The sequence below is a fragment of the Lissotriton vulgaris genome, chromosome 7 (assembly GCF_964263255.1).
Source record: "Lissotriton vulgaris chromosome 7, aLisVul1.2, whole genome shotgun sequence".
In the NCBI taxonomy this organism is placed as follows: Eukaryota; Metazoa; Chordata; class Amphibia; order Caudata; family Salamandridae; genus Lissotriton; species Lissotriton vulgaris.
This window is the reverse complement of record NC_141695.1, coordinates 1,153,957,282-1,153,982,916: the sequence shown is the minus strand read 5'-3', so window position 1 is coordinate 1,153,982,916 and position 25,635 is coordinate 1,153,957,282. Positions and strand designations below refer to the sequence as shown.

General features: G+C 46.7%; 2 long non-coding RNA genes across 2 annotated transcripts; one reads left to right on the top strand and one right to left on the bottom strand.

The window, feature by feature from the left end:
* Positions 1-17,328: 17,328 nt before the first annotated feature.
* Positions 17,329-18,225, bottom strand: LOC147703070 (uncharacterized). Its single transcript, XR_015297278.1, has 2 exons — positions 17,981-18,225; positions 17,329-17,569 (listed from the first exon to the last, which is right to left on the bottom strand). It is a non-coding gene; the product is annotated as an uncharacterized LOC147703070 (long non-coding RNA).
* A 2,212-nt stretch (positions 18,226-20,437) lies between these two features.
* LOC147703069 (uncharacterized) lies at positions 20,438-22,931 on the top strand. Its single transcript, XR_015297277.1, has 2 exons — positions 20,438-22,224; positions 22,636-22,931. It is a non-coding gene; the product is annotated as an uncharacterized LOC147703069 (long non-coding RNA).
* The last annotated feature ends 2,704 nt before the right edge of the window (positions 22,932-25,635 follow it).

Below are 25,635 nucleotides of genomic sequence, written 5' to 3'. Positions count from 1 at the left end.
AAAGTGACGCACAGGCGGCACAAAAGTGACGCACGGACTCACAAATGAGGCATTGTGTTTCTATTTTTATTTTTTTAAACAGAATTTATTAGTTTTGCAGAAAAAAAAACCATTTAAACCACATTGAAAGGCCGCCATTGCGCAGATGGCTCGTGCCGCCACAGGATAAAAGCAAGCATCCAATACTCATCCCTCCCCCCAAACACCCTTCTCCCCCTCCCCGCCCTCACCCTAGTGGGCCCTGATTAACCTATAGCAGAGCCCTACCCTATGATGAGCTTTTTAATTATTACAGTGTTTGACCAAGCTGGACTCCTTTCAGGCCCCCTTATTAACAAATGACGACATTGCATGCTGGTGGAAAGCCAGACAGTGAACACAAGAGTTGTGCTTGCTAGCTGGTCCTTTCCGTGTAGCTAGGTATATAGAGATGCCCATGGACTATATAACTATACCAATATGGGATTCTGCAGGGCAAATTTTCTGATGTACCCCTACCTACTGCCTACCAAATGATCAAGTTCTGCAGTTGATGTTTGGAACATATTCTGTGAACACACAAGAAAAAGTGAGACTACCGCTGTACAGTACTTCAGGAGCTACAAAAAAGGTTTTCAAACAAGGGACAATTAAGTGTACATGATGGGGCCTGTATCCTACAAAGTTTGTTGTCAGAGAAATTCTTCAAAATTAACAAACAGGGTTAGATGGAATTGAAAGAGAAGAAGGAAAGGGTTTTCAGTTTTTGATCAATTTGACACAACCCAGGGAACTGCACTGATTCCCCTCTGGATTTTGCAGGGCTTAATTTGTGCTGGTGTGTTAAGGTATGGAGGGGAAACGCCCTTTAGGACAAAGCTTGAATCACACTGTGCCTTCACAGCATCGGCAACACAACAAATGCGTCTTTAGCATAATTCGTTCTGTACGCAAGTCGTGACAACAACTTGCTTTGGGGGGCGCAATGGTGGAGTGGTTTTGGAATTAAAGTAGAAAACCTTGCCTACTGTTGCGCAGACTGGAGTTGGAATAGTAAATTAAACATTTCTAACATCCAGTGCCCCCCTAAGGCAAGTCGTTAAAATGACTTGCTTGCAGAACAAATGCTTGCTAAAGACGCATTTGTTCAAATGACGGAGTTCTTAAAGCATGCGTGAAAAACGCAGGTGGAATTCCATCATACATTCAGTATGGAGGACCAGGAGGACATATTTATTAGTATCTGAACCTAAATAAAGTGACAGTGGTGCTGTATTTTTATGCCAGGCCATTCCTGGACAAAGACATATGTTCTGCTTTTCACAAAGAAAAAGTTATGCCTCCCCTTATAACAATTCAATTCAGAGAAGTGGATGTAATGGGAAAGGGAGGATTGGAGTGCATCTGGGGAAGTTAGAAATAGCTTTGCCCTGACAACACACACTCACAGCAGCACATGATTCTGCAAGGGAGGGCACAGTTCTGCATCTTCTCCATTCCATTCACTTCAGCAGCAGAAACATAATACCACTTACATGCACCTAAGACATTTAAAATATAAACTTTGTTGAAAAACAAAAAATACTAAGGTGCATGTAAGAGGTGAATTCTGGTCCCGCATAATTATCAATAGTAACACCAAGATGTCTTAACGATGACCTGCAGTTTTTAGTGGTATCCTGCATTGCTAAGTGTAAGACTTGAACAGGATTACTATTACTCTTTCATAAATTAAAAGTTTGATGATTTAAACATGAGCCACACAAATGCTTTTTCTAAGAGAACCAGTGTGGTGTTGGTGCTAAATGCATTAGACCGTGGGGTTCCAGGAGTCAAAGTGGGTGACAACAGTGTCATTGCCTGAGAAATAATGATGGCCTGGCACGTTATTATTATTGTTGTTATTGGTATTATTATTGTTAGACTTGGCACTTTCTGCAGAGTCGCCCCCAAACGTTATGCCTTCACCCCTCCTGTTTTTCTGATATTTGTTTTTGTTGGCCATAGGACTGCTAACCAGTGCTAAATTGCTTATGCTCACTCCACTAAACAGGGTAAAATTAGCATACCATATTCACAATTGGAACATTTATTTACTTATAAGTCCCTAGTAAAGGGGTGCACCATGTGCCCATGGTCTGTAAACTAAACGCTGCTAGTGGACCTGCAGTACTTATTGTGCTACCCACTTAAGTAGCCTTTTAAAACATGTCTCAGACCTGCCATTGCTGATTGGGGGCATTTTTAAAATGCCAGTTAGATCTAGCAAAATAAAACCTTCCTTTTTAATACATATGTCACCTATAACGTAGACCCTAACCAGCCCATAGGACATGTGTATTTAAAAAGTTGGCAATTTAATGACAGTGTGCCCATCCAGCACTCCTTTTTGGGACTTAGGTCTTCTTGATGTTGTTCAATTGACTGGAATTTTTTCCAATAAAATCAGTCTACCAATCTTGACTTATGAAATGCTTGTCTTTATTCACTTCATTATTTTCATTGTTACTTCACGATGATTCTGTTTGTTACGGGTGGTGCTGTTTACATCACAGTTTATATGTTGAAATCCATTTAGGACTATACATCCCTATGCATTTCGGGACTAGGCCCTTCTTCAGGGAAAATCCGTATGAATCTATAAAGAAAAAGTAAATGTTTGTAGACCAGGACTGTATGACCTACCACAATCAAGCACAAGTAAATGAGGGTGAAAATACTGGTGTGAGCAATTAGTGTTGAAAACAAAATGATGCTAAAAAGATCGTATTCAAACTTGCTAGTACCGGTGCAAGTTAATTAATTCTGTGATTGCAGTAACTAAGATGGTGTGATATGTCACGTGTCAACAACAGCTGGTGGTGACTAGGCATTTCTGGAGAGTGTATCAAGAAAAATGGCAACTTGGCGGTCAAACCAAAGGTGTATGGTAAAGTGCTCGGTGTTATCCAGCATGAAAAAACTCTGGAAACTGCTGCTCCGATCTCTGTTAAACGGGATTTCCCTGCAGTGCGCTGGTGTTCGTTACTCCCGTGAGGCGTGTTGTTAGACAAATGGGCATGATTTAATAAAGCATTTGAGGTGTTAAATGCATTCAACTTCACAACCGAACCAGTACTTGTTTGAATCTTACCGCGTGCGCGACCGTGATCTGGTTCTTTCCGTCTGTGGATTTCACTAGTGATTCAAATGTCGGCTTCTCAAAAATTGTAGTCAATTTCAAGTGGTGCTACTATGAACGCGTTTAAGATGTTCGAGATTCTCGTGAAACACTAGATGGACTACGTTCGTAGCGGCCATCTTTGAGTGGTTAAAAACCTAAGATTCTCTTATAAAGTTTATAAGTGAATGATGGAACGGGCGTGAACGCGAGGAAAAAGTGTAAAAAAAATAAAGATGTATAAAAGGTAAAGAGTATGCAAAAGTATGAGAAAGTAACATGTGGCTTAATGGATAAGAACACAGTAAACTCCAATAGCTATGTACCAACATAAATTATACGAAAAAAAACGTATATAATCATATAAGCATGCTGCAATGGTGTACATGTTGTTATAGGAAGGAACTGTATTCCATGCGTTCGTTAAGAACCTTTGTGGTACAAGAGTCCAATCTCTTGATCCAGTGCATCTCACGTTGTAGCAGTCGTTTTCTGTTGTCAGAACCTAGTGCACACTAATTGCGTGCATTTCAACTCCCAGGGGTCAGAGGGAAGTACCCACTAGCACCCAAGTTCTTCAAAAAATGGATTCAAATTTATTGGACACGTTATGAACCGTTCTTTATTAACCCAGTGTGCCACACACCACAAACCATTGAATATTTAAAAAGGTGGACATGTAGTTTTAAATGTTACATACCCTGGTAGTGAAACACTCTTAAATTCGCATTTCAATACTGCAAGGCGTACCGTTGCTTTATTACATTTAATAAGTGATATCCTTTGATTGGGAGCAGGTAGGAATGTCATGTTTTTTTTTTCACAACAAATTTTATTAATTGATCAGGTAGAAGCAGGTTTACAGCACTCCACAATCAGGAGGTCACTGTAAGATTATCAGCATAAACACATCATTGTATCCCAATCAGTAAAAAAAGAAACGTTTCTCCCTAACCCCCCCAACTCCCACAGCCACCCAAGAACCCCACTACCCGCCCCTTATCCCACCCTAGCCCTGTACACGCGATCATGTCAAGCCCTCTTCATGCGCTATCCGAAAGTCCAGCGCCATGCGTACTCTAGGCCTGGCGTCCATCACCCAAATCTAGATCGTCGCCAGGCTCTGCCGGTGGATCAAGAGTCAAACCCCTGTAGTCTGCCCACCGCTTCCAGATTTTAAAATGCTTCCTGGGACAACCCCTGGCCTCGAACACTGGGCGCTCCAAACCCATAAAGTAGTCCAATCCAGCTTTCCACGCACTCAGGGGGGGCTCGCTCATTCTTCCACGCTCGAGCCAAGTCCTGCTTGGCCACTACCAGGCCCAACAGCAAGAGATGACGTTTGTAAATATTTCCACCTACCCCCTCTAACACATGGAGGAGACCCAGACGATGGGTGAGGGGGAGATCCCAACCCAGCACCTCCGACAAGCAACTCCACACACCATTCCAAAACCTGGTCAAGCCAGTACACAACCACACAGTATGTATTAGGGTACCCGTGTCAGCTCCACAACGCAGGCATTCCGGGGACCCAATGAGGCCCGCCTTCCACACTCGCTCTCGGGTATAGTAGGCCCTGTGCAAGTATTTAAATTGGATTAATTGGAGTCGCACCGCAATAGCCGTCCCACTTGGGGACTCCAGTGCCTCCCTCCAGTCGTCTTCATCCAGGGGCCCCACGTCTTTTTCCCAAGCATCTTTCAGTGGGAGTAAGGAGGAGGAGCAGTGGGTGACCAGCGTTTGATATATGCGGGATACCTTTTTGTCCCCAAGATCGCCCATGAAGACCTTCACCTCCACGGGGCTGAATTTTGGCAGCGACTCCAACCCAACCAGGCTAGACGCCAATGCGTGGCGAAATTGCAAGTATCGGAAGAACTGAGTGTTAGGCATGTGAAACTCGGCCCGCAAGTCCTGGAATGACTTGAGAGTCACACCCGACATAACGTCTCCAAGCGAGGAAATTCCTATAGAATCCCATCCGCCAAACCCCGTAAGCGAGGCCAATGCAGTGAGTCGCCCATTCTGCCACAATGGGGTCTCTGCCGTCAACCTCCCCCACCAACCCATCCGACGCAGTGCCTGTCTCCAAACTGCAAATACCACTTGCGTGGCCGACGGCAGCCGCCTCCTAAGCCCAGCCGAATATAGGGTGGTATGCAATGTGTTATTCCCCATCAGGGAGCGCTCCAGAGCATATGCCGGATCGCCACTATCCCCATACCACCAATCGTTTAAAACCAGCAGATGCGAGGCTTGGTAATACGAGAGGATGTCCGACGTGGCCATGCCACCACAATATGTGGATAGAAAGCACGTGCGTAGCGCCACTCTAGCGGCTCCTCCTGCCCACAAAAAGCGGCTCAGGGCGGCATTGACCTGCCGAAACCACCGGGTGCAATTGGGTGCGGATGGTTCTGTAATTGATAAAGGAGGCGCGGAAGGGCAACCATTTTAAAAATCGCCGACCTGCCATATATGGTAAGGGGCATCCGAGACCAAGTTTTAATGTCCGTTTGGACCCTCTCCCATACCGGCAGCACGTTGCGCTCCCATGAAACCGTCGCGGACTCGGACAAGAACACTCCAAGATATAATATGCCCCCGGCCGCAGTTCGCAAGGCTGATGCCCATGGGCCCGTGTCCGCTCCGTCACCCAGCACCCACAGGGTGGACTTACTCGGTTTAAGGTAAAGGCCCGACACCTCACCAAAGATGCGCATTATCTCTAGCACTCGGGGCCCAGATCTATTCAGGACAGTGAGGAAAAAGAGGACGTCGTCCGCATAGAGGGCAATTATATCGGTAAGGCCCCCCCCCCATACAAAGCCCCGCAGCTGCGCATTAATGCGCACCCAAGAGGCGAGAGGCTCCATAATTAACGCAAATAAATATGGGGACAGCGGGCAACCCTGACGGGTACCCCGGCCAATGGCAAACCTCTCCGAAATCGCTCCAGAAACACGCACAGACGCCGTGATATCAGTATAGAGAAGTTTGATATAGAATATGAACACAGGGCCCAGATTAAGATGAGGTAGAAGCGTGAATAAGTATGTCCAGCTTACCGAGTCATAGGCCCTGTCTATGTCTGCCAAGAGCAGGGCCGCCTGCTCTCCCGTGGCCCTTATCGCATCTACGGCATTCTGTGCCCTGCGAATATTGTGTCGCGTCGCTCTACGCGGCATGAAGCCCGCCTGATCCGGGTGAACCAGATCAGCTACATATGGGAGGAGACGATTCGCCAACGCCTTCTCCAACAGTTTAGCCTCGATGTTAAGTAATGATATAGGACGGTACGAGTCGTGACGATCGGGGGGCCTACCAGGTTTCTGAAACACCACCACCTCGGCATGTCGCCAGTCAGCCGGCAGTCTACCCACTTTCCGCGTTGCCTCCAGTGCGATCCTATAATGGGACCCCAGTTGGAGATGGAACTTTTTATAAATTTCACACGGGAAACCGCTCGGCCCGGGTGCCTTCCCCGTGTTGAGCTGAACCAGTGCATCACTCAGTTCCTCCGCCATAAGGGGAAGGTCCAATGCTTTCCGGGTCTCAGTGGAGACCGCCCTCGGGGGCAGGTCGGCGATAAATTTGTCAATCGCCTCAGCCGAGAGGCAATCCTGTGGTGCATATTGTTCCGCATAATAGCTGGCAAAGCCAGCTGCCAGCGCAGCTGGGTCCGTAATGGTGACGCCGTCTCCATCAGTAATCCCAGGCAGGGCAAGCGGCTGCAGAGTACGCTGGCACAGCCTGTGAAGCATAGTACAAGGCTTGTCACCCCATTGATATACCCTACTCCGCGTAGCTAACCACGCCTGCCGAGCCTCGTCTAGTAACACCGACGCATGGGACTGCTGCGCCTGCAGAAGCCGCCGCACTGCCATTGCGTCCTCCTCCCCCCGACAACATTGCTCCAGCGTCTCCACACTGGCTGCCGCCTCTACTATAGCTTCCCGACACCTGCGACGGGCTGCCGCGCACCACGCAATATCAATTCCCCTCAGGGTAGGTTTCATGGCTTCCCAGACGACCACGGGATCAGTGCCTTCCACCACATTTTCTCTCCCGTAGTTGGCAATCGCACCGCGCATGTGTTGCACGTACTCGGCCTGCTGAAGGTGCCAGGAGGATATCCTCCACCGGAATGGATGCCTCGTCCTATGCAGGTCAACCACCACGGCCACAGGGGAGTGGTCAGACAGTCCCCTAGGCAGGATGGCAGCCTCCCGTATTCTATCCAGGAATCCACAAGGCACGAAGACATAATCCAGCCGGGAGAAGGAACCATGGACCGCAGAGACATACGTGTATTCGCGGGCCCTGACATGCATGTGTCGCCAAACATCTGCCCAGCCAAGCCCCTCCACCATGGCGCGCAGCCGAGTAGGGACGGCAGCAGCAAGCACCCCCTGCATCCTCCGACGGTCCTCACGCACATCCATCACATCGTTCCAATCTCCCCCCAGGACCGCTAGGGAATCTGGAATGTCCGCCCATAACGCAAACAAACGCTCAGTCAGGGACCACTGCAGGGGGGGGGGAGCATAAACACAGCCAAACACTATCGATTCCGTGCCCACCATCCCTTGAACAAACACATAACGGCCCTGGGGGTCTATCCACTGTTTCTCATGCACATAAGCCAGCCTCCGATGGATTAGGATAGCTACGCCCCTGGAGCCTCTGGAGAACCCCGCGTGAAAAACTTGATGGTAGCCATACCTCTGCAGGCTCAGCACTTTCGTCCCCATCATGTGAGTTTCTTGTAACAACTAGACATCAGCAGCCTCCCTCTTACCCCACCGCAGTATCGCCCCCTTCTTGATCTTGTCCAGCATCCCTCTAACATTCCAACTCACTACACGTATTGACTCCCTGGGGAGCCCTGGGGTGGAAGCCTCAGCCATAGTCCCACGAGACCCAATACCAGAGCACCCCGCACCAGGCCCAGGCGCACAGCTCATCACAGAACAAGGCATTATAGGTCGTGTGTACCCCCAACCAACCCACCCAAACCCCCCCTTCACCTGCCCCCTACACAAACCCCTCAACTCCCCATCCCCGAATCCACACCCCCCACCCCAATACCTCATAGAACACTGAAGTATCTGTCGGGGCATGGGCAACCTCGGGCCCAAAACAGAGCGCCCAAGGCCAACCATACCAATGGATCCCAATTACCCACTGAACCAAGAACCCCCCACCCCCCAGGGTAACTCCCACTCACGTAGGAGGCAAGAAGCCCCTGTATTGAGGCACCCCGAACCCTTCCCCACAGTCCCACCCAGTGTCTGGAAAACAAACTAGTCGTGGCAATATATTCAGCGTTCAATCAGTAGTATAGCAGAACTCAGTTGCAAAACTCTTCTCCGCTTCAGCACATGGCCTCTGCAGAACGGCATAGATCCCCACAGTCACTCAGCTGCCCTTTCTAGAGTGATCAGAGTCCGTAGGCGCAGCTGACCGAGTTGCACTGCAAGAGGTAGAGCGTTTCCGAGACCTAGATCTCCTATTCCTTTTTCCATGGGCATTCTGGTCCCCCCGTTCCTGCGATGGATCTCTCGAGTGACCCGGGTCCAGACCCGGTTGAGCATGGGGCCTGACCCTCACCGTTTCATCAGTGCACTTGAAAACGTCTTCCGGGGTATCAAAGAAATGAGTCTGTGATTGGAAGACCACCCGTAGGCGGGCCGGGTAGAGCAAGGAGTATTGAATTTTCAGGCCTTGGAGTTTCGCCTTGGTGGCCATAAAGGAGTGCCACTGTTGTTGTACAATTCTGGTGTAGTCGGGGAAGATCATGATCCTATGGCTTTCAAAGAGAAGAGAGTCTTTGGCCCTCGCTTCCCGCAAGGTTGTGTCCCTGTCATGAAAGTTCAGGATTCTAGCAATCACTGGTCTGGGTCGCTCGCCCACAGGCGGCTTCTGTATCAGGGCCCGATGGGCGCGTTCAATCCCAAAACAGCGGGACAAGACATCCGGGGGGAGCCAACTCTTCAGCCACTGGGACAAGAACTGTTCCATGTTGCCCTTCTCACAACCCTCCGGAAAACCCACAAAGCGAAGGTTGTTTCTGCGCGCCCGCCCTTCAGCATCCTCCACACGAAGCGCCAGGCCCTTTTGAATGTTTTCTATCACCGCCATTTTCTGCTTCAGGGTTCCAACATCGTCCGCCACCACTGAAATCCTAGACTCGGCCTCCATGATTCGCGCCACAGCGTTGCGCAAGACCTGGCGCAGTAGGGTTACATCCGCTCCAACCGCTCCAATCTTGGCATCCAACATATCCCTGGATTGAGTTATAGCCGCCATCAGCCCCGCGTTATCTGGCCCCGACCCCTGGCCCCCCGATGCTCCGGGGCCCCCGCTCGGTCCCGTAAACTTGTCGATGAGCCCCTGCTTAGCAGGCCCACCCCCCCCCTGGTCATGGCTGAGGCCCACTCCTGCGCCGCCGCCCTCGGAGCTGTCGCAGATCTTCGTGGCGAGCGATCCGCACCTCCAACAACTGCCAGGGATAGTTCGCAGGCAAGATGTCCACGCAGCAGGCACACACTTAGTTACTGCGCGACCAGGATGTGCCAGGACCACCTCTCCCTATAGGGTCCACCGCCCCAGATTATACCAGCTCGCCTCGTGGTCCTCCAATATTGCCCAGGGACGCCTCAGTTCCTCACACAGCTCCTGTTGAGTGCCTAGGCGCACTGCGTAATGTCAATCTGGGCATGCCGGCCACTCTCGCCCACTGGTCAAACACACCACTCTGGGGGGGCCCGGGGGGGTCACTCACTGTTCGTCATCCGTCGCCAGGCACATGTTCATTTCTCGCCGGTCAGTCTGGCCAGACTCCAGTCCTCGGCCCAGGGGTGCCCTGCCGCGCTGTGCCCAGCTATCAGATGCGGCCATACACCAGGGGCCGCCGCTCCTCAGGTCTCGCAGTGTTTCGGCTCAGTTCGATCGGACTCCAGCTCTATCAGGCGGGGACCGCCAAACTCAAGTCCCCGGCTCCACCGGGTCCAGGTAGGCCACTGCTCCCCACGGGCGTCCGCTGCACACGATCTCCTCCTTCTGCCACAGCAGAGATGGTCAAGGACCCGCTCGTTGCTCCAGGTAGGCCACTGCTCCCCACGGGCGTCCGCTGCACACCGATCTCCTCCTTCTGCCACAGCAGGGATGGTCAAGGACCCGCTCGTTGCTCCGCCAATAACACGCAGCTCCTGGCTCAGGCAGAGGGACAGTGCCGCCGGCCTTCACACGAGCTCTCCGGCTCGGGCACGCCAAAATTGATACCCCGGCTTGCCGACCGGGACTAGGCCGCAGGCCACTGCAACCGATTCCGCCTCACTGGTCGGCGTAGGAGCGCCGCTCGCTGCACCGGAGGACTCCGGGCACCTTCAGCTGCAATTGCCCCACAAGCGGTCTGCTATTCGGGTCCGGGGGCCAGGATTACTGGTCGGATAAAGATCGGGCCGGCGGGAGCTCTAGAAAGCCACGTCCGCCATCAACGCCCGCTAAGCCACGCCCCCAGGAATGTCTTGTTTTGACTTAAATGAGTTTTATATTTAAAGTCTCTTTAAAGGTGAAATCGGATTTTTGATTACAATTGTGAAAATACTACTTTTAGAAAGTCAGCATTTCCTCCTCCTAACAATATGGTGCCCACAGCCTGTATCCTGGTAGCACAGCAGTTGGCCTTTGTATATTTCTCCTAGACAATGGTACAAAGGGGCACTAGATGTTGTCAGGATGAACCATCCTGTCAGGATTGGAAGGGCAGAGCTGTTCACTGCCCCAATAACATTTCAAAGGAACTGCCTCAGCGCACTCATAAAGGACTTCACATTAGCCTTTTGTCACACAAGACACCAAGCAGTTTGGGCAAGTAGGAATGAAATTTCAGCACCGTCTCTGGGGAGAAAATTCTAGAAGCTTCTCCCACTTCTAAGCTGACACCAGGTATGAAAATATGAGCCAGGCCACTCGTCAGTACGCTCCTAGATCTGCAAATGTCTACAGATGAGCTGCATTGCACTCCAGAGGACTGCCCTGCTGCTTGAGACCTGCCTTGTTTGTCAAAGGACTGCCCAGCTGCTAACAGAGGACTTCCCTGCTGTTTGAGACCTCCATTGTTCTTCAGTGGACTTCCCTGCTGCTCGAGATCAGACTTGTTCTTTAGAGGACTGCACTGCTGCTTGAGGCCTGCCTTGCTGCCTGAAGGAGAGAGGACCATCTCCTTGAACCTAGGACTACCAGTTTTCTGACCTCTTGTTCTCAGCTCCATGGACACAAGCTCCAGATGCCTCCCTGCAACTTCCCAACTTACCTACTGCAACTAGCCATGACTGAACCTGCAACTGGAGCTGCCTGGACCTGCAACTGGACCTGTCTGAGCCTTGCTAGCATCTACTTGAGTGAGTTCCTATTGCTCAAGAGGTGCCTTCTCGTGTTCTGGACCCTTGGCTGGCATCAGTAGTTGAGTTCCTCATGTGAAATCCTGATGTATTGAACTCTGCATGCTGGACTTTCAGAAGGTAACTTTTTCAGCGGGAGTCACCTGGTCCCTGTACCCGGCCCACACTTCGCACTTTGCCTGAGCATGTGACTCAGGCAAAGTGCGATCATCAACACAAATTGCACTCCAGAGGACTGCCCTGCTGCTTGAGACCTGCCTTGTTTGTCAAAGGACTGCCCAGCTGCTAACAGAGGACTTCCCTGCTGTTTGAGACCTCCATTGTTCTTCAGTAGACTTCCCTGCTGCTCGAGATCAGACTTGTTCTTTAGAGGACTGCACTGCTGCTTGAGGCCTGCCTTGCTGCCTGAAGGAGAGGGGACCATCTCCTTGAACCTAGGACTACCAGTTTTCTGACCTCTTGTTCTCAGCTCCATGGACACAAGCTCCAGATGCCTCCCTGCAACTTCCCAACTTACCTACTGCAACTAGCCATGACTGAACCTGTAACTGGAGCTGCCTGGACCTGCAACTGGACCTGTCTGAGCCTTGCTAGCCTCTACTTGAGTGAGTTCCTATTCCTCAAGAGGTGCCTTCTCGTGTTCTGGACCCTTGGCTGGCATCAGTAGTTGAGTTCCTCATGTGAAATCCTGATGTATTGAACTCTGCATGCTGGACTTTCAGAAGGTAACTTTTTCAGCGGGAGTCACCTGGTCCCTGTACCCGGCCCACACTTCGCACTTTGCCTGAGCATGTGACTCAGGCAAAGTGCGATCATCAACACAAATTGAGGTCGCAATAGTTGCGAAACAGCTATTGCGATCGCAATTCCATGAACCGCAATTCATGAAATGAAAAACAACCAAATTGCGAAATCGCAAAATAATTTTTGCGACTTCGCAAAAAAATCGCAGAATCAAGGTGGAACCCCCTTTGCGATTCTGAAATTGCGATTTTCCAATTATTCTGCGATTTTATTCGCAAAATCGCAAAATAATCGCAAACCAAAAGCATGAAAAATCGCAATTAGCGAAAAACCTCACAATCGCTGTTTGCGAGGCGCAATTTAAGGAGAACTCAAACCAGGTGGTAACCATAAAGTAAAAAAAAAAAAAAAGAAAGAAAAAATTCAAACTAGATACAGGTGCGGGGGCTGAACAAACACACTTGAGGAGACACAGTAGGAGCATGAGGACATTCACAATGCCAGGACTCTACATGGTGGTAAGGCGGCGAAGGCTCCAGGCTGCAGCCAGGAACAGACACAGGATCCAGGAGCGAATTTTCCGGCAGCGGATCACACTCCTGGGCCAGACTGAGGAGGAAATCTACTCAAAGTACAGGCTGAATGGGGCAATGATTACCAAGCTCATCCGGGACCTTGACCCCCTGATGCAGCACCCAACCAGGAGGACCAATTCTGTGGCCACCCATGTCCAGGTCTTGTGCTGCCTGCACCTCCTGGCCTCCGGAAGCTTCCAGGGGATAGTTGCAGTTGCAGGGGGGATGTCCCAGAGCACGCTGTCCTGCTGCCTAAGGAGTTTCCTGGACGCCATGCTGACCCGGATACACCATTACATTACATTCCCAACCACCCAACAGGACTTGAATCAAACAAAGCTACAATTTTACAACATTGCGCAATTCCCCCATGTAATTGGATGCATCGACTGCACCCACATCCACATCTGCCCACCCGCTGAGACAGAATACATGTACCGGAACCGCAAGTCCTACCACTCACTGAATATCCAGATGGTCTGCAACGCAAAGACAATCATCACCGACATAGTGGCACAATACCCGGGGAGCTCGCATGATTCCTTCATATTCCGGCACAGCGGCATGCACACACGCCTGGCCAGGGGAGACTTTGACGAAGGACACCTCCTAGGTAAGTACACATGCCCACAAACAGTACATCGAGACCATGTAGCTGCACATAACAGGCACTGACCCTCTGCTCCTTTCATTCAGGTGACAGCGCCTACTGCCTCCGTGAGTACCTCCTCACCCCATACCTCAACCCTGCCACACCACAGCAACAGCGTTACAATGCCGCACACATTCGCACTAGAAATTGCATTGAGCGGACATTTGGGCTTTTAAAGAGCTGATTCCGCATCTTACATAAGACTGGTGGGGCCCTTAAATACCAGCCTGAGGTCTGCTGCCGCATCGTGGCCGTGTGTGCAATACTCCACAATATTGCTACCAAGTGGAGGATACCTGTGGAGATCTCTGGCAGTGAGTCGGAAGGGGACAAACGCCCACCTGCACATGTGCATCATGCACGCGGGGAGAATCCTGCAGAAGGACACAGGCCTCTAGTGCACCCATACCCCTCACACAACATTGCACTCATGCATGACAAATGTAATAATGACATGAGTTGGATTTACGTGTGACATAAATTTTTATTGTTATTTTCACAATAATGTGTCTTTAAATGTTTTATTTCTAAATACATGATAACTGTATTTCCTCATACATAGCCCCATGATAGAGAAGCAGGCATGCTTGTCTTATCAGCATGGCCATGCTGCTAGAGTTCATAGAGTCACTGGCGCCTCCGGTCGGACGGACTCAGTCGCCTCTCCACGTCCTCCACGCCACTATTGGCCTGTGATGCTGCAGTGGACCTGGTGCTGCGGCGGCGTGTGGTTACCACCGGCAAGGACAGGCTGCTGTGACTTGTTGTGCCCTCACTGGCATCATCCCCCCCACTTGCTTGGCCATGGCCAGACCCCTGCAGACTCTGGACAGCTGTTGTGACTTGTTCCAAGGCCCTGGCGACGTCCTAGCAGCATTGTACCATCTGAATTTTCATCGCAAGAGAGCGGCGCAAAAGTTGGGAGGTGGCATTACCAATCAGATGGTTGGATCTTGTGTATGCTGACTGGCGGGTCAGCAGCTGGCGGTGGCGGCAGCGGGTGATGTCCTGCTGGGACACCATGATCTGGCTGTTCTCCCTGACAGCTGCGGTCATGACCTGCATGCTTTCCGTGAGCTGGCTCACGTTTCACGCAGTCTTATTGAGCTGCAGGTGGATGGCTACCAAGTGCCGTGCCTGCTTCTGGTGGACAGGCGTTCTATGGCCAGCCCAGGATCTCGGACATGTTCTCCCCTGCCAGCGCGTGGTGACACCTTGCGCTGCTGCCTCATCAGTCCGCTGGACTGAGATCGCACAGTGACTGTGCACCGTGTCTGCCTCCTGGGTGGTGGTGTGGCCTGTACCACTGCCATGGGTGTCACATGGGGTGGTTGCTGTCCTCATGTGGCCCTGTCCACATGGGGAGGTGGTGGTATTGCTGCTGGTGGTTGTGATGGTCCAGGTCGTGGGGCAGGATGACTCTCTCCCTCGGTGTCCTCAGGGTTCTCCTCAATGTGGAGTGCCTCGCTGTCTGTGCTGGGTTGTTCTGACGCACCTGTGATGTAAATGGGTGCATGATTAATGATATGTATCTTGCACATGGGATGTTGCAACATGCATGCAGGCTTGCATTCCCTGACTGGCTTTAGGGATATCTTTCACTTGACAGGTCTGGCTGTGTGTGGCTATCCGGGAATTATTGTCACACTACAGGTCCCACAATGCAATAGGGCATTGCAGGTGTGCATGTCCTGCATTACTAGGGTTATCAAATGGCTAGCTCTGGAGTCATGGGCATTGTTAGGGGACGGGGTCGCAGTTGCATGGTACTTACCTTGGGATTGTTGGGTGGGTCGGGAGGTGTCCAGCCGGGTGACCCCCATGCAGGCTGCAGGATTGAGGGTGTCCTCCACCAGGTCTTCGAGTGGATTGTTGGGTGCAACTGTGGGGTCTCCTCCTCCGGTGGCATGTTGCCCCCCCAGCCTCTCAGCAATGCGTTCTTTGGCACGACCTCTGAGGTCGTACCACCTCTTTTTGAGCTCATCAATGGGTCACTCCAACTGAGTTCACCTTTGAGCGGATGCGCAGCCAAATGTGCCTCTTGTTGGCCTGAGGCACCCTCCAGGACTCCTTGCCAAACAGCCTGTCATGGTCCTTCGATACTCCCTCGATGAGGAATTCCATTTCCGGTTCAGAAAATTTTATTTTTCTCTTTCTGCCTAGTGCACTGCTTCCTGCTGCTTCCTGGGACATTTTATTTTGTTGTTTGTGTCCTGTTGTGGGGCTGCAGGATGTGTCTTGTGGAGCTCTGGGCTGTGCTTCTTCCACTCTCAGGCTCTGTGTTCTGAATGAGGGAGGGAACTGCCTACTTCCTGGTTGTGATGTCATCATTGTGCTCGAAATGCGACTTCCCATTTTTGCGATTTCGGTAATTGCGAGTTCGCAATTTTCACATGGAAAACGAGCGATTCTGCGATTTTTGTGCGATTTCACAAATATCGCAATCGCCAATTGCGGCCGATTGTGATTCACTTTTTTTAAGTCGCTTTTCTTGATGCATCCCATTCTGCGAATTCTAAATTGCAATTCGGTATTTTTCGCAACTTAAAATTCCCAGAATATGGGCTTGATGCATCTGGGGGTTAAGCGCCGTCTTGCACCACCAAATACCACAGTTAGCACTTTCTGCTTCTTGGAACTATTTCTACTTAAACCTTTGAAATTGCATATTTCCAGTTCAACTGATTCAAATTTGTCATTTTGATCTCATTTTATTTTTATAAAGTTAAACCATTTTTAGGTCTCGCTTGAGCCAGCGCATGCGGTGCTCTGGTGAGAAATTTCGTAGCTGGGTTTTAAAAGCACTGCTTTTGCCAGCCACCAGCTTGCTGCTACGCGCACAAGCGCACATGACGTGCACAGCTGCCATCTGGCGTGTAATGACTCAGTGCACGTGCTCAGATGCCATCTGCCTCCGTTCCAACGCGATCACTGCTGCGCGCGCACATCCTCGCGATCGCTTTAACCGCGATCACTGTCGCTTTCAAGGCAGGGCGGCCGTTACTTTTATGGCCGCGCGGGAAATGCTTGTTTCATAAGTATATGGTCTCCAGTACACCTTATGGGTCCCTCAGCTCTCGCAGAGAACCTCACAACTTTTCCTCGGGTCCTCATATCTTCACTGAGCAATCATATTATCCCTGAGAGGCCACATTCACCATCCATCTGTATGGCCGCACATCCTCCAATGAACCCTCACATCCAACACGTGGTCCAGACATCCGGATTCTCACCAAGGACCTAAAAAAACTCCTGCTACCCAGTCTAATTCCCTCTCTGTGGTCCTCACGTCCTGGTGGGACCCTCACACCATCAGCTAGTACACCTCAGGACACCCCTTACCTTGTCAGTGCGCTCTGCAGCTCTGTCCGGTTCTCATGTAGCACCCAGGGCCGGGCCGGAGCGGATTGCTGCAAACACAAGCAGGCAGGGCGAGGTGGGGCATGTGAGAGTCGCTGCTCCCACAGCCCAGAAGTCGCACACCACGCCTACCATGAGTCTACCCCGCCTATATGCAACTAGGCCCATCCTACGCCATGCCCCACCTGTGTTCTGTAAGAAAAAACAGGGTGCCTTTTCCTGATTGTTATACCTTATTAGGTATGCCTCTCCTGCTGGAGGTGGCAACCTATGTGTGAACAGGAATCGTGCAATCTTATTTAGGTTACCAAATTTACAACCTGAATTAACAACCTTTCAGTGTCATAAGGGACCATATATAAAGCTTAGACTTGTTTAAAATTTGTAGTGCATTTATTCAAAAAAAGTTTTTTGTTTAAAAAGTCATAGTATTACAAAACTGTTGCATTAAAAAATCGTTACACGGTATATATTCAATGTATACAAACAATATTAATAACACATTTCTTAAAAGACAATATCAATTATTTTTAAAAAGGTTCTCCTTTATACAGCATTATTTCCAAAAAAACATATTTGTAAAAAGATAATAAAACACAAATGTTAGGAACAAAAATGTCGACGCGGCGTTTCGGTGCCCCTGATGTTCTTGCACCTTCTTCAGGACTTGTTCCCTGATTGGTCACATCTACAAAGACATATATCATAATATGTTTCATTAGGTCCCATCTACTAGTTTCAGTTACATATACTCAATACATCATTTGGTAAACCTAACATTTGGTAACCTATATAGTCTCTTCTGCACATCCCAACTTAAGATTTGTTATAATTCTGTTGCTATACTTTTTACATTTATCTATAAATTGATTAACTTCTAGGCTTGGTGGTGGTATGTTGGTATTATTTTGCACCAGTAGTAGACGACTAACTCAGTTTCATATTTCCTCTGCTGGACAGTCCCTTATCCCACTCCTCTCTGAGATCTTTCAATTGTATCTCGCTGTCGGTCATTTAAATATAACCCTGAGGTCTGGAATAGGGTTCATTTCCCTTTTTTTACTTTGTGGGTCCCAACCTGTTTTGTTATTCAACTTACCCAGGTGGTATTCCCTGGACCCTTTTGATCATATGAGTCTGTTTAGCATCTGCTCATATTTTCGTTCCCTTTAGCTATATGGGATTTCTTCTCAATCAATGTTCTTGGTTTTTCCTTGGAGACTATGGAAATTAACCACTTCAGTACTATAAAGTAAAGAGAAAACATTTATATATCTTCACTTTTTTCCTTTTTATGACTAACTCCTGTTCAGTCCAAAAGTTAAGTATATGATCCTCACCGGTTTTTATTTCCAATTCCTACTTTAGTTGTAAGGAGGATGCCTCTGGGAGCTCCCTTATGGGTTGGATACTTCACGCCCCTGCTCCGTCTAAGGATGGGATAATCTTTGTTAATGTATCTCTATTGCTCCTTTATTTCATTAGAATTATCACCTTCCTATTCTTTTCCTTACCTTATTAGATATTTGGAGTTACTCTTAGTTTACTTCACTCGCACGTTTATATCCCGATGGGTTTAAAACCCGATTGAGTTCCGCTCATACTACGAGCGCCATTTTGAATTGGGAGAACTCGCGATTTACTAAAACCCCTTAGTGGTTAGGTGTTTGGGTCCATTATTGTCACTAGAATGTTATGGGTGCTGTTATTTGTAAGGACTCATTACTCATGTTTATGCAAATGGCAAAATTGCCTACTTTACGTATACTAACACCTAATAGTCTCCGCCATCTTAGATTGGGAACCAGGGACCCTTTTCGGTATTTCAATTAGATAATACCGTCTATCTTTCGTTATAACTATAAATTTAGATCTCCTACTTATTATTATGCAACGCATTTTTTCGATCAAAAAAATTTTTTTTCCTGGTAAACAAACTTTTAAAGAAACTTTTAGAAAGCTTATTACGACCCTCTTAGTTATAGTATTATCGTTTATGTGTTGGACATTACATATATACACAGATACACAGCCTATCGTCCAGTCTTTTCTAAAGCGGATCAAAGATCCCATGTTTCAAGGTCTGTAAGCCTTGATGTTTACACTGCTACTTAAGAGTCTGTCCATTCATATTACCCTATTCCTACCTTACCTACTCCTGTTTTTTAGGTTTTCTCTAGTACTTATTATCAGTCCATAGTTTTTCTATAGTATTCTCTCCCAATCTTCTTTGTTGTTCAGACCTATTTTATGGGAGTTGAACTTGGACATATAGTATTGTTCTCTTTGTCTTCGTTTTTTAGTTAAGTCTCCTCCTCTTTTATTTATCCTGACTTGTTCCACAACACACCATCGTATGTCTTCCACTGTGTGGCCCCTTTCTGTCCAATGGGCTACCAGGGGAGCTGTCAATTTCTTGGTACGGATGGCTGACTTGTGTTCTGTTATCCTTGTCCTGATTTCTCGTTGGGTTTCTCCTATGTATACTTTGCCACAAGGGCAATTGATCATATATATAACATTGTTGGTCCTGCAGTTAAATAGATCCTTATGTGTGTGTGTTGTTTTACCAATGGTAATACTTGGACCTGGTATTATAAGAGGGCAATTTTTACAATTACCACAAGCATAGTTGCCTGTTGGATTTGACCCATCTAAGGTCCTAATGGAATTCCTTCTCATCTTATCAGGGTACGTTTTAACTAAACAGTTTCTTATTGTGCGGTTTCTCCTGAAGGCAAATATCGGTTTGGGGATTGGTGTTTCGCCTGGATCATTTAGCAGCTTCCAATTGCTTCCAATTGATGTTCGGGCAATTCCTAAGGGTCCGGCGAAACTGCACCACTATGAAAGAGTATGATACACATGCAAATACCCTAATGAAAAAGTTTGCCGACAGAGGTTATCCGAAGAAAATGATTAAACAAGCCTACAAACGGGCAAAATATTACAACAGGGATAGTCTGTTTGAACCAAAAACCAGACCTAACAATGAAACAAAACCTATTGTATTTGTTACAAACTTCTCGTGTGTATCTAATAAATTGAAAAACTGTATTAACAGCAATTGGAAGCTGCTAAATGATCCAGGCGAAACACCAATCCCCAAACCGATATTTGCCTTCAGGAGAAACCGCACAATAAGAAACTGTTTAGTTAAAACGTACCCTGATAAGATGAGAAGGAATTCCATTAGGACCTTAGATGGGTCAAATCCAACAGGCAACTATGCTTGTGGTAATTGTAAAAATTGCCCTCTTATAATACCAGGTCCAAGTATTACCATTGGTAAAACAACACACACACATAAGGATCTATTTAACTGCAGGACCAACAATGTTATATATATGATCAATTGCCCTTGTGGCAAAGTATACATAGGAGAAACCCAACGAGAAATCAGGACAAGGATAACAGAACACAAGTCAGCCATCCGTACCAAGAAATTGACAGCTCCCCTGGTAGCCCATTGGACAGAAAGGGGCCACACAGTGGAAGACATACAATGGTGTGTTGTGGAACAAGTCAGGATAAATAAAAGAGGAGGAGACTTAACTAAAAAACGAAGACAAAGAGAACAATACTATATGTCCAAGTTCAACTCCCATAAAATAGGTCTGAACAACAAAGAAGATTGGGAGAGAATACTATAGAAAAACTATGGACTGATAATAAGTACTAGAGAAAACCTAAAAAACAGGAGTAGGTAAGGTAGGAATAGGGTAATATGAATGGATAGACTCTTAAGTAGCAGTGTAAACATCAAGGCTTACAGACCTTGAAACATGGGATCTTTGATCCGCTTTAGAAAAGACTGGACGATAGGCTGTGTATCTGTGTATATATGTAATGTCCAACACATAAACGATAATACTATAACTAAGAGGGTCATAATAAGCTTTCTAAAAGTTTCTTTAAAAGTTTGTTTACCAGGAAAAAAAATTTTTTTGATCGAAAAAATGCGTTGCATAATAATAAGTAGGAGATCTAAATTTATAGTTATAACGAAAGATAGACGGTATTATCTAATTGAAATACCGAAAAGGGTCCCCGGTTCCCAATCTAAGATGGCGGAGACTATTAGGTGTTAGTATACGTAAAGTAGGCAATTTTGCCATTTGCATAAACATGAGTAATGAGTCCTTACAAATAACAGCACCCATAACATTCTAGTGACAATAATGGACCCAAACACCTAACCACTAAGGGGTTTTAGTAAATCGCGAGTTCTCCCAATTCAAAATGGCGCTCGTAGTATGAGCGGAACTCAATCGGGTTTTAAACCCATCGGGATATAAACGTGCGAAGGAGGTGTGCTCGCTAAAATAGAAAAAATAGCAAGCGATGACCCAGCATAAAATAAACGCAGCACGAACATAATGCATAAATAAGAAAAATATTATACGAAGTAAACAGCGGAAAAATTCAGTAGAGTCCTGTAAATAGGTTGAATGAGGTATACATTGAGGAAACTGAAAAAAAGCACAGAGAGACCGAATAGAAATAATCTCGGCAAAAAAAATGCTAATAAATAAATAGGGCTTTAACCCACTACAAGATGGCGGCCACAATTGGGTCATCATGTATCGGCACCTACAAACAGCAACCAGGTGTTAATGATTAGACAAACAATGAACCAATCTGTGACGGTATAAATACCACACACAAGGTAGTTTCATTAGATCGAGAAGACTCAAGAGGCAAGGAGGACGCCACGCAGCTCAGCTCCCTTCACCGAGTAAGTAAAAACAGGGTTATGCTAGCGCTGCTAGGAGAAGAATGTTTCTTTAATAAGAAACAGACTGTTCTAACTCAGCCTTACTATTTATCCCTTCCTAGAAATACAAGCCAAGTCAAAAGGCATCTACTTAAAGATCAACATCCCCATGAGTGAAGTAAACTAAGAGTAACTCCAAATATCTAATAAGGTAAGGAAAAGAATAGGAAGGTGATAATTCTAATGAAATAAAGGAGCAATAGAGATACATTAACAAAGATTATCCCATCCTTAGACGGAGCAGGGGCGTGAAGTATCCAACCCATAAGGGAGCTCCCAGAGGCATCCTCCTTACAACTAAAGTAGGAATTGGAAATAAAAACCGGTGAGGATCATATACTTAACTTTTGGACTGAACAGGAGTTAGTCATAAAAAGGAAAAAAGTGAAGATATATAAATGTTTTCTCTTTACTTTATAGTACTGAAGTGGTTAATTTCCATAGTCTCCAAGGAAAAACCAAGAACATTGATTGAGAAGAAATCCCATATAGCTAAAGGGAACGAAAATATGAGCAGATGCTAAACAGACTCATATGATCAAAAGGGTCCAGGGAATACCACCTGGGTAAGTTGAATAACAAAACAGGTTGGGACCCACAAAGTAAAAAAAGGGAAATGAACCCTATTCCAGACCTCAGGGTTATATTTAAATGACCGACAGCGAGATACAATTGAAAGATCTCAGAGAGGAGTGGGATAAGGGACTGTCCAGCAGAGGAAATATGAAACTGAGTTAGTCGTCTACTACTGGTGCAAAATAATACCAACATACCACCACCAAGCCTAGAAGTTAATCAATTTATAGATAAATGTAAAAAGTATAGCAACAGAATTGTAACAAATCTTAAGTTGGGATGTGCAGAAGAGACTATATAGGTTACCAAATGTTAGGTTTACCAAATGATGTATTGAGTATATGTAACTGAAACTAGTAGATGGGACCTAATGAAACATATTATGATATATGTCTTTGTAGATGTGACCAATCAGGGAACAAGTCCTGAAGAAGGTGCAAGAACATCAGGGGCACCGAAACGCCGCGTCGACATTTTTGTTCCTAACATTTGTGTTTTATTATCTTTTTACAAATATGTTTTTTTGGAAATAATGCTGTATAAAGGAGAACCTTTTTAAAAATAATTGATATTGTCTTTTAAGAAATGTGTTATTAATATTGTTTGTATACATTGAATATATACCGTGTAACGATTTTTTAATGCAACAGTTTTGTAATACTATGACTTTTTAAACAAAAAACTTTTTTTGAATAAATGCACTACAAATTTTAAACAAGTCTAAGCTTTATATATGGTCCCTTATGACACTGAAAGGTTGTTAATTCAGGTTGTAAATTTGGTAACCTAAATAAGATTGCACGATTCCTGTTCACACATAGGTTGCCACCTCCAGCAGGAGAGGCATACCTAATAAGGTATAACAATCAGGAAAAGGCACCCTGTTTTTTCTTAGAGTTATTGACCCAGTCCTTTTCCTGACAGAAAGGGTAGCTCCCTACACATAACTTTTCTAACCACCTGTGTTCTGGCCAGCCTTCCTGTGTGAACGCCAGCCTCCAGATTGCATGCACGCTGTAAGACTCTACTCACCCCCCAGCCCTCCTAACCTGAGAAGACCGTGACTAAACCCCGCCCGTTTACGCCAGCCCAAGTTAGACACCTCCTATCCTGGCTTTGCCTGCCCTAACCTAGGCCTTCACCCATTCAGGCCCTTCCCACTCCCTGCTGTAGGGCGGCCTCCCCTCTTACTCCAGTGCTGCGTGTCCGTTTAGCTCCGTCTTGCGGGACCGACTGCAGCTAGTAGAACCCTTTTGTTTAAACGCGATTTTTCTATCCGTCTCTTGGGTTCAACTGTTATATTTCAGTGGATACCTCCAACAAAGTTTGCTTCATTAAATGTTTCCACAGGGCACTGTATTTCTCAAGTTCAAAGAATTGCTGTTTCTTATAAAGCGCGATTTTCACCAGAACGTTTGCATGAGCAACAGATACATTGCTCAAGATTTGTTTTAAATTTCGGGCACGGAGATATTAAGTGATTTGTATAGAATTACAGGCTATCACGTTCCTGTTGCCACCTGGGCTGGTGGGGTGGAGGGGGGGGGGGGGGGGTTGAGAAGGAGAGAGAGAGAGAGAGAGACCCCTTTACATACTTTTTAATCAAATGGTATTTATGGTTGACACACGCGTGCGTGCTGCAGAGAGGTAAGGATTGGATGCCGTGCTTGAAATGGAAAAATAGAAGTGCAGGTTCTTTGTAGCATAGTACCTTCTTGTTTCTGAGAAGTGCCGGTACTCTCCTATCAAAAGTATTACGTCTTTCTTGAGAAGTGCAGGTATTCTCCCTATCAAAGTAAACAAGCATTGGCATAGCCAATAGATCTCGCCTTTGGGACCTTATAAGTATTTAGCTGTGCAGCACAATATCCTTGGTGCAACATCAACTGTTGCATGGATAAACACTTATAAGGTCCCAAAAGCGAGACCTATTGGCTATGGCAATGCTTGCTCTAAATTGGTTTTTGGATTTTATTGTGTTATGTTTTCCCTTCATACTTGTTTATGTGCTACATATACACTTTGCTTCTAAATTAAGCCTGACTACTTTTGTGGCAAGCTGTGTGACGGTTAAGCACAGGTTAATTTAGTGCCTTATGATACACCCTGAAAAGGATTATTGCCTGAGTGTGGCTTCGACCCTGTCAACCAATTAATTACCCAACCTCTCACAGTGATCATTATCATTATTAGTATTAGTATTATTATTATTAGTAGTAGTAGCAGTAGTAGTAGTAGTATTTAATAATTATTTAATTATTTTTTCGAATTATGTCTGGCTGGCTGTGCGAGAGGAATGTGGCACAGAGATGCCCCATAAAAAGGCCTTTAGGCTTTGTCTCCTGACTGCTGGCTCCAGCCTTGCTTACAGAAGGCTCCTGACACCAGACATCTGCTAATTTAATTTTGTTTCTAAGGTCTTGAGATAACTTACAACACATTCTGCAAAATATTTATTTCATTGTATGAATTTCTTTCAAAGAGTTTTTCCAGTTGCTCCACTCTTCTGGAAAACATTGAAGACATTGCGACGTAACCATGTGTCATGTCACTTACTCAAGCGGCCATTGTGAGCTGCTTCATCGTGCACTATTCTTCTAATGAGCATAAGATGGCATCTCAATGAAAAATACTGCTTACACATGAAGAATATTGGTTTGTGCAGTTAGGATGTAAAAGAATGCTTAGCTATCTTCTTGCAGTGCATGTATTTGTTCTCCTCCATCAATCTCTCCTAGGTGTGCAGTGCTCTGAGGCACTTCAACAGATATTGGTGCTTTAGAAAACGTTGAAAATTAATGAACAAATCTAAATAAGCAATGGCCAAGCCAATAAGACTCGAGTTGGCTGCATGCATTCTGGGTTTATCAATGATTGCTTTGTATTGTCATAGTTTTTGTAAAACAATTTTGTGGAGGATCTGCTGACCACCCACTTGTATAACAAAAGAAAATAATGGCTAAAGGCAAAAATATTTTTGACTCAAAAAACACACATTGCCGTAGTACTACCTGACATTGAAAGTAGCTTCTTTGTTTATGTTGTGTGCTCCCTGTGAAAGATCATAATGTAACAAAAACAATACGGTGGAGGAGGACCTAGGGGAAGTTTAAAGACCAAGCTCTGGGTACAGTCCCCACAAGAACTTATAAACAACAGAGGTACCAGAGGGTCTCAGCCAATGTGCCCAGAAGTAAAGAAAGTCAACCAAAAACCCAAAGATTCTCACAGGTCACGTCACAGAGAGCTCTCAGAGGATGAGGAAAAATACCCATCAGTCACCATTCGGATCCGCCCTTCATCATTTGGGATTTTATCCGTACCACCCGTCAGAGATAAACTGTGCCCCAATCGGAGGTCAACCCGGTGGTAGGGGGTATCCTCAGTGGGTGTAGGCAACG